Source organism: Dendrobates tinctorius, unplaced genomic scaffold (assembly GCF_039654945.1).
Source record: "Dendrobates tinctorius isolate UK_male_01 unplaced genomic scaffold, ASM3965494v1 ptg000047l, whole genome shotgun sequence".
NCBI classification, from domain to species: Eukaryota; Metazoa; Chordata; class Amphibia; order Anura; family Dendrobatidae; genus Dendrobates; species Dendrobates tinctorius.
Window position 1 is genome coordinate 10,151,758 of NW_027361715.1, and position 13,757 is coordinate 10,165,514.

The 13,757-nt window shown below is 48.4% G+C and overlaps 1 long non-coding RNA gene across 1 annotated transcript; it reads left to right on the plus strand.

The window, feature by feature from the left end:
- Positions 1-7,758: 7,758 nt before the first annotated feature.
- Positions 7,759-13,489, plus strand: LOC141089729 (uncharacterized). Its single transcript, XR_012232377.1, has 3 exons — positions 7,759-8,126; positions 9,426-9,515; positions 12,146-13,489. It is a non-coding gene; the product is annotated as an uncharacterized lncRNA (long non-coding RNA).
- Positions 13,490-13,757: the final 268 nt, after the last annotated feature.

Consider the following 13,757-nt stretch of genomic DNA (forward strand, 5'->3'; position numbering starts at 1 on the left):
CTACCGAGGACCAACTGACGGTGCTGGACCACGGTTACTAAGCAGAAGGTACCTGTGCTAAAAAGCACTACCAAGGACCAGCTGACGGTGCTGGACTTCGGATACCGAGATGGAGGCACCTAGGCCAAAGGCTCTGGCGAGAACCAGCAGACAGTGCTGGCACCTGGATGGGTAGCAGAATGGAACAAGAGCCAATGGCACTACCGAGGACCAACTGACGTGCTGGACCACGGTTACTAAGCAGAAGGTACCTGTGCTAAAAAGCACTACCAAGGACCAGCTGACGGTGCTGGACTTCAGATACCGAGATGGAGGCACCTAGGCCAAAGGCTCTGGCGAGAACCAGCAGACAGTGCTGGCACCAGGATGGGAAGCAGAAGGAACAAGAGCCAATGGCACTACCGAGGACCAACTGATGGTGCTGGACCACGGTTACTAAGCAGAAGGTACCTGTGCTAAAAAGCACTACCAAGGACCAGCTGACGGTGCTGGACTTCGGATACCGAGATAGAGGCACCTAGGCCAAAGGCTCTGGCGAGAACCAGCTGACAGTGCTGGAACCCGGGTGGGTAGCAGAAGGTACCCATCCAAAGCAAAGTAGCCAGGCCGCAAGCCGGCCGCAGTTACCGAAACCCACAGTCCTACAGGGGGTCCATGTCCCATTGGCACTATGGATCCAGCCTTCAGTGCCAGTTCCCGCAGCCCACATAGGAGTCACCTAAACTGCAGGCACCGTAGAGTCGGCTAACCCGGCCGCAAGACGACAGGACAACGGATTGGTGGCATAGTGACCTTGACACTACCCGGAAACAGCTGGCGTGCTGGAACCAGGCTGGGCAACAGGGAGTACCCATGCCAAAGACACTGCCGAGAACTAGCTGACGGTGCTGGAACCCAGATGGGTAGCAAAAGCTACAAGAGCCAATGGCACTACCGAGGAACAGCTGACGGTGCTGGACCACGGTTACTAGGCAGGAGGTACCTGTGCTAGAAAGCACTACCAAGGACCAGCTGACGGTGCTGGACTTCGGATACCGAGATGGAGGCACCTAGGCCAAAGGCTCTGGCGAGAACCAGCTGACAGTGCTGGAACCTGGGTGGGTAGCAGAAGGTACCCATCCAAAGCAAAGTAGCCAGGCCGCAAGCCGGCCGCAGTTACCGAAACCCACAGTCCTACAGGGGGTCCATGTCCCATTGGCACTGCGGATCCAGCCTTCAGTGCCAGTTCCCGCAGCCCACATAGGAGTCACCTAAACTGCAGGCACCGTAGAGTCGGCTAACCCGGCCGCAAGACGACAGGACAACGGATTGGTGGCATAGTGACCTTGACACTACCCGGAAACAGCTGGCGTGCTGGAACCAGGCTGGGCAACAGGGAGTACCCGTGCCAAAGACACTGCCGAGAACCAGCTGACGGTGCTGGAACCCAGATGGGTAGCAAAAGCTACAAGAGCCAGTGGCACTACCGAGGAACAGCTGACAATGCTGGACCACGGTTACTAGGCAGGAGGTACCTGTGCTAGAAAGCACTACCAAGGACCAGCTGACGGTGCTGGACTTCAGATACCGAGATGGAGGCACCTAGGCCAAAGGCTCTGGCGAGAACCAGCTGACAGTGCTGGAACCCGGGTGGGTAGCAGAAGGTACCCATCCAAAGCAAAGTAGCCAGGCCGCAAGCCAGCCGCAGTTACCGAAACCCACAGTCCTACAGGGGGTCCATGTCCCATTGGCACTACGGATCCAGCCTTCAGTGCCAGTTCCCGCAGCCCACATAGGAGTCACCTAAACTGCAGGCACCGTAGAGTCGGCTAACCCGGCCGCAAGACGACAGGACAACGGATTGGTGGCATAGTGACCTTGACACTACTCGGAAACAGCTGGCGTGCTGGAACCAGGCTGGGCAACAGGCAGTACCCGTGCCAAAGACACTGCCGAGCACCAACTGGCGTTGTTGGAGCCCAGGGACAATCAGGGTGCAGGCCGAGGCCTACTTGGTGGCAGTTTTATATTGTTTGTAGGCTACAACAGACTGTCAACGTGCTCCAATTAGGCATCTGTCTCCACTCTGTTTCCAGGATTTCACGTGACCACCAACACTGCCAGTTTATGCGTACAGCAGCCGTCTGCCCAATCCACACGTGTTCCTGGGTTACTGGGGTTCTGTAATGTCAGCAGATCCCCTGATGTGTGTCTGCCACTGTCTCCTGCTCTGTCCACCTTCCCACCGCTTGCAGTGGGAAGGTGGACAGCACAGGAGACAGTGCCGGACACACATTGGGGGATCTGCTCACGTAACAGAACACCAGGAACACGTGTGGAATGCGTGGACGGCAACTGTGAGCAGGAACTGGCGGTGTTGGAGGTCAGGGGAAATACTAGAGACAGAGTGGAGACAGAGGCCAAATCAGAGAATGTTTAAATCTGAAATAGTTACAATTTGGAGGCAGCAGCAGTTTGCCCTCAACACAGCAGGGGATCAGCTGACGTTACCGAACCCCACTTTCACATGAACGAGTGTGTTTTTCTGTGTGGACAGCACTTCCGAGCACCAACTGGCGTTGTTGGAGCCCAGGGACAATCAGGGTGCAGGCCGAGGCCTACTAGGAGCCAAGTGTAAATCGGAGTTATTTTGACTTTGGAGGCAGCAGGAGAGTTTGCCGTACACACAGCAAGGGATCAGCCGACGTTACCGAACCCCACTTTCACATGAACGAGTGTGTTTTTCTGTGTGGACAGCACTTCCGAGCACCAAAAGGCGTTGTTGGAGCTCAGGGACAATAAGGGTGCAGGCCGAGGCCTACTAGGAGCCAGGTGTAAATCGGAGTTATTTTGACTTTGGAGGCAGCAGGAGAGTTTGCCGTACACACAGCAGGGGATCAGCCGACGTTACCGAACCCCACTTTCACATGAATGAGTGTGTTTTTCTGTGTGGACAGCACTTCCGAGCACCAACTAGCGTTGTTGGAGCCCAGGGACAATCAGGGTGCAGGCCGAGGCCTACTAGGAGCCAGGTGTAAAGCTGAGGTATTTTGACTTTGGAGGGAGCAGGACACTTTGCCCTCCACACAGCAGGGGATCAGCTGACGTTACCGAACCCCACTTTCACATGAATGAGTGTGTTTTTCTGTGTGGACAGCACTTCCGAGCACCAACTAGCATTGTTGGAGCCCAGGGACAATCAGGGTGCAGGCTGAGGCCTACTAGGAGCCAGGTGTAAAGCTGAGGTATTTTGACTTTGGAGGGAGCAGGACACTTTGCCCTCCACACAGCAGGGGACAGCTGACGTTACCGAACCCCACTTACACATGAGCGAGTGTTTTGTCTGTGCGGACAGCACTTCTGAGCAACAACTGGCAGTGTCGGAGCCCAGAGAAAATCAGGTAGTAGGCCGAGGCCTACTTGGTGGCAGTTTGCGATTGTTTCTAGACTACTACTAACTGTCAACGTACTCCAATTAGGCCTCTGTCTTCACTCTGTTTCGAGTATTTCCTATGGCTTCCAACCACGCCAGTTGCTGCTCTGAAATGCCGTCTGCACAACCCACACTCGTTTCTGTGTTACTGGGGTTCTGTAACAGCAGCTTCTCCCTAGAGGTGAGTCAGGCAATGTCTCCTGCTCTGTCCACATTTCCACTACAAGTAGTGGGAATGTAGACAAAGCAGGAGACATTGCTGTGCTCATCTCTGGAGATGAGCAGATGTTACAGGACCCAGGTAACACAGGAACAAGTGTGGATTGTGCAGACAGCACTTGAGAGCAGAAACAGGCGGTGTTGTAGGCCGGAGGAAATACTCAAAACAGAGTGGAGACAGAGGGCAAATCAGAGAACATATTAAATCAGAGGTAGTCAGAAGTTGTAGGCAGCAGGAGAGTTTGCCGTACACACAGCAGGGGATCAGCTGACGTTACCGAACCCCACTTACACATGAGCGAGTGTTTTGTCTGTGCGGACAGCACTTCTGAGCAACAACGGGCGTTGCTGTAGCCCAGGAAATAAAGTTCAGGTCATAGAAACATGAACACAACAGGAGACCTGGATCCTGTTGCCAGCCAATTATTTATTCTGGAAGAGGACTGGCAAATTCAGGTGAGATCCAGGCCTTGTTCATATTCAGAAAAGTAAGCCGGTCAACATTATCGGCCGATAGTCGCGTGCGACGGTCTGTTACCACACCACCTGCAGCACTAAAGACATGTTCCGATAATACACTGGCAGCAGGGCAAGCCAGCACCTCCAATGCATACTGGCTAAGCTCTGGCCATGTATCCAGCTTAGATACCCAATACTTGAACGGGGAAGAGCCGTCTGGGAGTACACTAACAGGGCAAGACAAGTAGTCTGTCACCATCTGACGGAAACGTTGCCTCCTGCTGACTGGAGCCGTCTGTGATGGTGTAGCCGTTTGTGGCAGTCCCACAAAACTTTTCCACATTTGGGCCATACTGGCCTTGCCTTGTCCTGCGGCACTGCCTCTGCTACCTCTTTGTGCAGAGCTTCCTCCACTGCCTCTACCCACATGGCTGCTTTGAAAAGCACTACCAGCAACACTTGCGGGGGGAATGGAGAACATGATGGCCTGCACAAGTGTTTCTTGGTACTCCCGCATTTTTCGCTCCCGGTTCAACTGTGGTATGAGGCTTTGTAAGTTGTCCCGGTAGCGAGGATCTAGGAGGGTGTACACCCAATAATCAGCCGTGTGGAGAATGTTGGCGATGCGGCGGTCATTTAACAAGCACTGCAGCATGAAATCAACCATGTGCTGCAGACTGCCAACTAGACCAGAAACGTTGTCCCCAGCTTGAGGCAGCATCTCTGCCTGCTCAGCATCACCCCACCCTCGCTGTACACACTGACTACTAGAGCCTTGTGTACCTCTACTCTGGAGAGATGTGTTCCTCCTCCTCTATTGACTCCTCGTCATCCTCCTCACTAAGTGTCCCCTGCCTGGGCCTTTGTGTGGAAGCACGTTGCGCAGACTTGCCAGAAGCAGATGGCATTTCTGACTGCTCATCCTCGACCTCTTCAAAAACCTCCTCACTTAGTGCTTGTAAGGTTTTTTGAAGCAGACAGATGAGGGGGACAGTCATGCTGATTAGTGCATCATCTGCACTGGCCATCCGCGTGGAGTCATCGAAGGCACACAAAACTTGGCAGATGTCCCTCATAGTGGCCCACTCAGTGATGGTGAAGTGTGTCCGGCTCACAGTGCGACTTGTTTGTACCTGATGCAGCTGGTACTCCATTACTGCTGCCTGCTGCTCACACAACCGCTCCAACATATGTAACGTTGAATTCCACCTGGTGGGGAGGTCACATATGATGCGATGTTCTGGCAGGCGGAATCGGCGTTGCAGAGATGCAATGCGCGATCTTGCCATGCTGGAACGCCGCAAGTGAGCACACTCTAGGCGAACCTTGTGCAGCAGTGCATCAAGATCTAGATAGTCCCTCAGAAAGCTCTGCACGACCAAATTGAGCACGTGTGCCAGACATGGTATGTGAGTGAGGTTGCCTAGGCCCAGAGCTGCCACTAGATTTCGGCCACTGTCACTGACTACCAAACCTGGCTGGAGATTCGCTGGCACAAACCACACATCGCTCTCCTGCTTGATGGCATTCCAGAGCTCCTGTGCTGTGTGGCTCCGACTCCCGAAAGAAATTAATTTAAGGACGGCCTGTTGACGTTTGGCCACACCTGTGCTCATATCTGGCCTAACAGGCTCATGCAGTGCTGATTCCGAGGAACTAGAGTAGGAGGAGGACTCAATATGTACAGACTGCATTCCTGCAATCCTTGGAGTTGGCAGAATACGTACAGAGCCACTCTCCAGATCTGTACCCGGCTCCACAACATTGACCCAATGGGCAGTGAGGGAAAGGTATCGTCCCTGTCCATGGCTACTGGTCCACGCATCGGTGGTCAGGTGGACCTTGCTACTGACGGCGTTTAGTAGCGCATTTTTAATTTTTCCCTCCACATGCTTTTGCAGGGCAGGGACGGCTTGCCTGCTGAAATAAAAGCGGCTGGGCACATTGTATTGTGGAACTGCCAATGACATAAAGTTCCGGAAGGTGTCAGTCTCCACCAGCCTGAATGACAGCATCTCAAGGGCCAGTAGTTTGGCAATGCCGGCATTCAGAGACTGTGCTCGGGGATGGTTTGCCGAGTATGGCCGCTTTTTCTCCCATGCCTGTGCTACCGATTGCTGGTGAGTGGCCTGGGAGTGTGCTGATGACTGCGAACGTGGTTCAGTGGGTGGAATTTCACTGGGTCTCTGGACAACAGTGGCAGTGGTTCTTCCATGGCGTTCCAGTGAGGAAGCCGAACCAGTTGTGTGTGAGCTGGAGGAAGAGGCCCCAACACGAGCTGAAGAGGTGGTAGGTGCTGCTGAAGGTTGGCCTACATCTTCAGTGTGTCTGTGTAACTCCACCTCGTGCTTGGTACGCACATGATTCCACATATTTGTGGTATTGAGGTTGCTCACATTTTTCCCTCGTTTCACTTTCTGATGACACAGCTTGCATTTGACAAAGCAAATGTCATCTGCAACTGTGTCAAAAAAAGACCACGCACTGCAAGTCCTGGGAGCGCCCGTTTTGTGTTTTGGAAGAGGATTGCTCCTCACGGGTGCCAAAGTGGAGGCTACAGGCAACCAAGTCTGCCCCCGCCCTCTCCCTCCTCTTTTGGCCGTTGGTGGAATCTCTTCCTCAGAGCTGCTTCCACCACCTTCCTGTGGCTGACGCCATGATGGGTCAAGGACCTCATCATCTCCACTCCCCTCTTCAAGCACCGGCTGGTCCTGGGTTGTCTCGCCAGCACCGTACGCACCAGAAATTGGCAACTGAGTCTCATCATCATCAGATGAGCACTGAGGTGTGCTGACAATAGGCACTGGCCCACCCGCCTCTTCTGATTCAGAGGGACAAAGCAGTTGCGCATCACTGCATACTCCCTCTTCTTCACGCTCTAGAATGCTGCTTGGCTGGCCACCTCTTTCCAAGCCAACAGATTCTGAGAACAGAAGTAAAGATTGAGATGGCTCCTGTCCAGGGCTCTCAGACTGCCTGGGCAATTTGGCAGGTGGTGAAGAGACAGATGGTGCTCTGATTCAAAGTCCAAAACATGTAGCCTTTCAATTGTGGATTTATTCAACGCGTTTCGAATTACACGACTTCTTCATCAGGAACACCACACCACAATGACCTTGACATTGTGGTGTTCCTGATGAGGTCGTGTACTTTGAAACGCGTTGAATAAATCCACAATTGAATGGCTACATGTTTTGGACCTTGAATCATTCAGCAGCGCAGATTAAATCCACAATCTACCCATTTTTTTTTTTATGATTGAGGATAATGTCACATTTGCTTGTAGCTGAAAAGTGGGGTCCTGGTTACTGGTGGGCCCTTGGAACCCCAGTCCGGCGCTGCAAAATATATAGGCTGAGCTGTCATGTGCATGTAGGGCAACATTAAAGTTACATTTTAGTAGTCCTGGATCCCCAAGGATGCCATGACTAAGTAGCCTTTGCAGTCCAACACATAGCTATGTCCTCCGCATCCTTTCAATTAAATGGATCTAACCTTTACAATACCTGGTCATGTACATACAAGCATGATCATAAAATCGCTAGTGAGACAGTCGCCCTACTGTAAACTTGCTTTTAATAAACCCTCCCTTGTGATTTTAGCCATAGTAACGTTTGGAGTGGGTTTTTTTTGCTGACTTTTGCAAAAGTTCTAGGAAACCTTTTCAATGAACTTTCTTGGAAATTAAAAAAAAAATGACCAAATGCACTACGACCATAATTTAGTTTTTGCTGCTTTGTAAACTTTATCTGTTACTTTGTGTGGCCCATTTCCAGCAATTGTAATAACTGGCTATAACCCTGTGCCCCTTCCTAACACAAAGGAAATGTGTAGTTTCCTGTGTTTTTTTTATGTACCTTTTGGAGCACTAGAAGCAGATCTCACTAGCCGCCTCTGTGCAGAACCATCACCATGTGGCCACTGATCCTCTTCACTATCTACTTTCTGGGAGTTTCATCAGCCTGTGATTTTACTCCATCATCCACCCAAGAGACTGGCATCGTCTGCAGGGTGACAAAGCCAGCCGCATTAGTGTGTAAGTTCTTGCGTCATCTTCGGGAACCTTTTCATGCTCCACTCCATCACATTATGTAAAGCTGATTATTCTCTTAATATAATTTTTGCTTAGATGTTTTACATAACTAAATGTGCTACCAATTGGTGTGGAATCGACTCCTGTCACCACCAATAGCTCAAAATATTGCATTGATACTCTCTTCTGCATGCAGCAGCACTCAGTTCTCGGATGAGCATGCACGCCTGAAAAACCTTTTTTAAATAAAATGCGTTAAATAGATGAGGGGGGGAATAATGCCATATTGCGGATAGAAGATGGGGACAGTAAATGATCTATTGAGGGTGGGGGACGGGGGACAGTAAATGATGATGTAGTGAGGGTCGGAGATGGGGATAATCAGCAAATTATGATGAATTTAGGGGGGGAGCAAATGATGAATTGAGGGTGGGGGACAGAGGACAGAAAATGATGAAGTGAAGATGGGGGTGGGAGCAAATAAGGATGAATTGAGGTGACAATCAGCAAATGATGATGCAATGATGTGTTGAGGGTGAGGGACGGGGACAGTCAGCAAATGATTTGATGGTATATTGAGTGTGAGAGACAGAGGACAGTCAGCAAATGATGATGTGATGATGTATTGCGGGTGAGGGATGGAGACAGTCAGCAAATGTTCGTGAATTGAGGCTGGAGGATGGGGAAAGTCAGCAAATGATGATACATTGAGGGTGGGCGTTGGGGAGAGCAAATAATGAATTTAGAGTGGGGAATGATGGACAGCAAATGATGAGTTAATGGTAGGGGTGGGGAGAGCAAATGATAAATTGAGTGTGGGGTGAGGAGAGAAAGTGATGAATTGAGGGTGGGGGACAAGGGACAGCATATGATGAAATGAGGGTGGAGGACAGGGGACAGCAAATGATGAAATGAGGGTGGAGGACAGGGGACAGCAAATGATGAATTGAGGGTGGAGGATGGGGACAGCAATGATGATAAACTGAGGATGGGGACAGGGGGACAGTTGGCAAATGATGATGAATTGAGGGTGGGGAACTGGGGGCAGTCAGCAAGTGATTGAGAGTGGGGAAGAGCAAATATTGATGAATGGGGATGTGGGAGAGCAAATACTGATGAATTGGGGGTGGGAGATGGCAAGTGATGATGAATTGAAGAAGGGGATAGAAAATGATGAATTTAGGGGGATCCTGTTACTGTGCAGGGTGGCACTATGTCACTATTTTCTTCATCTAATGTAGAAGTTGGGGAGAAAGTTGGGAATGTGCTCTGGAATGGATAACTGTGTGTTATTTTCTGCAGAGACGAGTCCTGGCCAGAAGAAATTATAGTGGTCTGTGCTGGATGAAGAAGAAAAATGAAGATGAAGGACTTCAATAAGAGACATCACTGGTGAGTCACGGTTTTACCTGCACACTTACATTATACACTGTATACTATGTACAGAGCTCCTGTGTATAATGTCACCAGTGATCCCTGTATTACCTGTACACTGATACTATTTACAGAGCTCCTGTGTATAATGTCACTGGTGATCACTGTATTACCTGTACACTAAACACTATATACAGAGGTACTGTGTATAATGTCACTGGTGATCACTGTATTACCTGTACACTATATACTATATATAAAGCTCCTATGGATGATGTCACCAGTGATCCCAGTATTACCTATACACTGACACTAAATACAGAGCTCTTGCGTATATTGTCACTGGTGATCACTGTATTACCTGTACACTATATACTATATATAGAGCTCCTGTTGGAAAGAAACAAGAGAATGCTGGAGTCCAGATCTATCTAAAGCAGTATAAAATTTTATTGGCAAAAAACAGGCACATATAGAGTAACAGAACAATCATGATAGTATAATAAAAAGGATTTATTAATGCCCGGAGCACACTGAAACAGACAAATCAGCAACAAATAAATTTGTTATAATGTGAAAAGCACTCAGGCCCTTTGTAAGGGAAATGAATTAGTGCAGGTAAAAAGTGCTGGGGAGTCTGCACTGAAAAGAGTTAATCCAAAAAAAATATATTGCACTAGACCCTGGCAGTATGAATCTATAATGCTGTGGCAATGAGTATGACCCCCCCCCCACTGATATCTAATTCGCTGTGGACAATATAATCTGAAAATGCAGCATATCAGAAAGGGGGCAATAAGACATCACCACCGGACCAGCGTCCCTGCAGTTGCGAGTACAGTACCATCCAGGCAGAAAAACGACCAGCACTATATATTATATCTATTGCACAGATGCCCAAACGAAGGGGAAGAAAAATATTGTATGTACATACCCATCATGTCCTGGTGCAAAGAGAGTGCTTATTTGTGCACCCATTTGTGCACCACTGGTAGAAGCACTTCCCTCTTATGCCTGTGACACGAAGGACATCCTGGCACAGATTGATGGTATGTCCTTGGAATCTGACATGCTCCTTGTTACTGCAGACATCGAGTCTATATACATGTATTCGCCATCAAGATGGCATTGATGCATTCAGGTTTTTTCTTAGGAGCAGCAACTGGGATGGCCCTATATGTGATCTGATATTGGAACTTCTTGAGTATATCCTTACACACAATTTTTTTGTGTTCAGGAATGTGTTCTATCTGCAGCAGTGCGGCACTGCCATGGGCGCGGCCTGTGCCCCCTCTTTCGCTGGCCTCTTCTTGGGATACTGGGAGTGGGAGGTCTTTGCGGGGGAGGGGGGTGGGCCATGGACCATGTGCAGCGCTGGCTGCGATACATTGACGATCTGTTCGTGGTGTCGCAGGGATCTCAACAACAACTACAGGGGTTTATGGAGAGTTTAAACGTTAACAGATTTAACATCGAGTTGACATATACTTTCAGTAATACCGAGGTGGATTTTCTGGATATCAAGATACAGGTTGACTCACAATCGTACCTACAGACTGATGTGTACAGAAAACCCACCTCGGTTAACTCCCTTCTACATGCTCAATCCTGCCACCCATGTACAACCATTAGGGCCATCCCAGTTGGACAGTTTCTACATATCAGATGTATCTGTTCATCAGAAACTAAATTCCAACATCAGGTGGATGAACTTGGGGATCGTTTTATAAGCCGGGGATACAGCCATCGCTGTGTTAAGAGAGATCTTAATAGAGCTAGGAAGACCAACCAACAAAGCCTTTTACGTTCAAACCCCAAAAAAATAACAGCAGCAGGGTAGCGGTAGGTTGATTTCAACTTTTAATGAGGGGTGGGATGTGATGAGGGACATCCTTAACAGACATTGGAACATCCTTAAAACTGAACCCTCACTGGCTAACGTGGTCTCTGAGTACCCTTTAATAACATATAGGAGAAGTCCCAATTTGAGGGATATGTTGGTACGCTCTCACTACGTCCCATCAATCAGGAGCCCCTTTGGTACTTGTGGCCCCCCGCTGGGATGTTTTCCTTGTGGAAACTGTGTGGCATGCAGAAATGTCGCACAGATATCATCGTTTCAATCAGCTGACGGTACAAAAACTTTCCATATACGACAACACATAACCTGTAACACCAGTCAGGTGATCTACTACGCAACCTGTGGTTGCTCTAAAATTTATGTTGGTTTAAAAAGCCATCAGCTTAAAGTACGTGTTCGAGAACACGTCCGTGACATTGAGGCAGCCAGGACAGTTTCCGATATAACACAACTTAAAACAATACCCAGGCATTATAGGATGGTGCACAATTGTGACCCCAAGTCTTTTTCTGTAAGGGGTATCCAACATGTTAAAAGTGGTATCAGAGGTGGCGATATTAAACGCTTCCTTGCTCAGAAGGAATGCAGGTGGATCATGGTCCTTAGGACCATGACACCACACGGTTTAAATGAGTCGCTTTTCACCTTTTTTATAGACTTTTCAGTTCTGCCTTCTAAATTTAGGTGTCTCCCCCTTTTTTAATTTTATTTTCCCTGTTTTAATATTTTAACATTTTTCTGATTGTATGTTTTTTGTTTATTCTATTTATCCTCTATCCGGCTTTAGATACAGCGGCGCATGTTGTCTGAGTTGTGACCCTGTTCTTCAGTGGCGCCATCCATCATGATCACAGTGAAGAACTAACGGAGATTAATTAACCAAGACTCATGACGAAATACATCATCTAATTATTCATTTTTTTATGTATGATATATACCTTTGTAATATATTTGGTCAATGTTCTTATGTCGCTTATTTGCTTTTTTCATACTTTCCAGTTGTGAAATTATTACATTTAATTGCACCTGTGATATGTAAATTTATATAGGTGGTAAAGGGGATTTCTTCTTTTTTCTTCTTTCCACCTATGTTTATTCATCCCTTTGGGATTCATCATGCTCCCATAGATCCTAGCTGCTTACATGTGCATTTTTGTGAGATATTTACCCCTTTGGGACTTATCATGTCCCTATAGATCTTAGCTGCTTGCATATGTGCACTGCTGTGTGAGAACTTTTTCATTTAATGGATGTGATATGTTACTAACACTGCTGGGGGCGGGGGCTGGTGTTGCCTGGTAAACAGTCTAGCGCCGGCCGCTCCCACGTGAGATCAGCTTACTGCCCTTTTCCCCTTCAGTGTTCTGGCTGATGCCCCGGTGACGACTCAGTGCTCACCGCCCCCTGGGTGACATCAGAACACTCTGCAGCAGCCTTTAACAAGTGCTCCCATTCGCCAGCAGTGCACATGTGTGATACAGGCTCTCTGATTGGCTGTTATCCATCACATGACCGTTTCTGGCCGGATATTTAACTAGGGCCTATTTACATTCTAGCCACGCCCCCCGAGGCAGCGGTATTTTTACTGCGAAACACGTGTTGGGGTGCACAAATCAGCGCTTCTCTTTGCACCAGGACATGATGGGTATGTACACACAATGATATTTCTCTTCCCCTTCGTTTGGGCATCTGTGCAATAGATATAATATATGGTGCTGGTCGTTTTTCTGCCTGGATGGTACTGCACTCGCTACTGCGGGGACGCTGGTCCGGTGGTGATGTCTTATTGTCCCCCCTATGATATGCTGCATTTACAGATTATATTGTCCACAGCGAATTAGATATCAGTGGGGGTCATACTCATTGCCACAGCACTATAGATTCATACTGCCAGGGTCTAGTGCAGTATACTTTTTTTGGATTAACTCTTTTTAGTGCAGACTCCCCAGCACTTTTTACCTGCCCTAATTCATTTCCCTTACAAAGGGCCTGAGTGCTTTTCACATGATAACAAATTTATTTGTTGCTGTTTTGTCTGTTTCAGTGGGCTCCGGGCGTTCATTTATTGCCCTTTTATTATACTATCATGATTGTTCTGTTACTCTATATGTTCCTGTTTTTTTGTCAATAAAATTTTGCACTGCTTTAGATAGATCTGGATTCCAGCATTCTCTTGTTTCTTTCCAATTTAGTGGGAGTCGTCTCTGTTGATTGAGACTACATGAGGCATAATTCTTGTACTTACAGTAATGGACTAAAAATGCTTCTTTGGAGAATTTTCTTTATATAGAGCTCCTGTGTATAATGTAACTCGCATTACCTGTACACTGACACAATATACAGAGCCCTTTGCATAATGTCACTGGTGATTACTGTATTACCTGCACACTTACACTATA